The sequence below is a fragment of the Lupinus angustifolius genome, chromosome LG17 (assembly GCF_001865875.1).
Source record: "Lupinus angustifolius cultivar Tanjil chromosome LG17, LupAngTanjil_v1.0, whole genome shotgun sequence".
Classification (NCBI taxonomy): domain Eukaryota; kingdom Viridiplantae; phylum Streptophyta; class Magnoliopsida; order Fabales; family Fabaceae; genus Lupinus; species Lupinus angustifolius.
This window is the reverse complement of record NC_032025.1, coordinates 11326967-11328972: the sequence shown is the minus strand read 5'-3', so window position 1 is coordinate 11328972 and position 2006 is coordinate 11326967.

The following is a 2006-nucleotide window of genomic DNA, read 5'->3' as shown; positions in this document are numbered from 1 at the left end:
ATAATGCAGCAGACAATAAATGAATAGTGAATAGGCAGACTGAAAAAGTGTGTTATACAAGCAAAGAAAGTCGGGGTGAGCATATGTCGGGTTTGGACGAGTTAAGGCTTGTCCTTACCCGGTCCTAAATGTTAGCCGGGTCATTTTTCAACCCAGACCCGACCCTACAGCCGAAGCTAATCCAAGCCATAAATATTGACCGAGTCAGCCTTTAAACCCTAGACCCGACTAAATATCATACATACTCATTTTAGAAAAAGTCTTCTCAATATTATTTATTATTATGAATTTGTAATTTGATATATAGAATCATATATGTATATATATTTTTAATCATGTATATGTGAAGAAAAATTGAGAGAATCAATAATATTTTCGATCAAAAAAGTGTTATTACTTTGTACATATTTGAATAGAAACACATACAAATATGTTGAGTGGGTGATCATGAGACAGGTCGAGTCGGGTCATTTTTGGTCCCTACTCGACCCTAAATATTGATTGAGTCTGATTTTTGAACCTGAACCCGGTCCTAGACTCGGTGATACCTAACCTTATTCGGATCTGATCATGATCGGGCCGTATCGGGTGACTGGGTAGGGTCGAGTATTGCTCACCCCTAAAAGAAAGGATAGCCTTTGTCCTTTCATTTCATCTTCTAATGGTGGAAATTAAAATAGTGAGAAGCAATTCTTCTTTTGTAATAAATGAAGTGAATAATATATGATTTTATTGTTTTAATAGCATATGATGTTTTAAATTTTTTATTTTGAAAGACAATTATTATTGGATTACAAATTTACCCTTAGAAAAGTCAAGTATTAAGTAAAGATGAAACATATTTTAGATATTACATCAGCCCTTCAATTAATATATAGAGATATAGAAAATGTAGATTATAAATGTAACTAAAATATAGGTTGTTTCACCAACGGGCGTTGGTTCAAGTGGTACATGCTTGATTTCCCTTAAGCAATGTCTCGGGTTCAAGTCTTGTGGATGGAAAAAATATCCGTTGGGAGAGCTAGCCCCACGTACCCGTGGGAAACAAAAAAAATATAGGTTGTTTGTTTAAAAAATGATGAAACATTTGAAGAAAGAGTGTAATATGTATGTAATATTTGTACATTTTTTTCTCTCAAAGAAAATATACTAAAATTATAATCAATTGCAACCAATTCCATTCATTTATGGTTGCTCCTCATTATTAGATTTTACAAAAAATTTATCTGTCTAATTGATATCTCCCCACCTCCATCAATTAAAGATGTAATCGATATTGAATTTTTTATTTTTTAAGGTTTGTGAATAAGTTTACTTTTTTTGTCCTGGACTTTGCCCTTACTGTATAATAAGCAATAAATATTTATTGGGAAAAAAAGTTTTTTTTACCAAAAAAAATAGCTAATTTGAAAGGAGAATGACATACAAGACTTAATCAAATATTTAACAATGTTAGCAATATCAACTCTCATAAGATCAAGAACCATTCACTGAAGCAGATAAGCTATTCGACATAATTAAAGCAAAAAACAAAAAAAAACATTTGCATAGCATAAAGAGTCAAGGAAGTCAGGAAATAGTAGAGGATATAAAGTCAATTAAAGACAAAAAGCGACATATGAATAAGTTCTGAAAGCAACAACAATAACTAAATCCAGAAGGTGCCATAAGATGAAAATAAACCTAAGGGTGAGATAACCTAGGTCTAAGGTCCGCTAAACTAAGGTTGAGGCGGAGAATGGTCAGTCTGATCATCAGGCATAGCAGTGTTCTGATCTCCCCTGATAAGCACAGACAGCTTCTGAAATTCTGAGCAAAACATGGCATTCTGAGCCTCAGCGGTAGATTGAATCATGTTCCTCAACTCCTGAATTTTGTTGTCGGTGTAGGCAATCTGACGTTCTTCGTATTGCTCCATGCCTGCAAAATAAGAGTCCTTCAGCCCTTGGAAGTGCAGATCCATACGGTTGTTAAGCCGTTGCTCCATAGCTTCCATCTGAGCT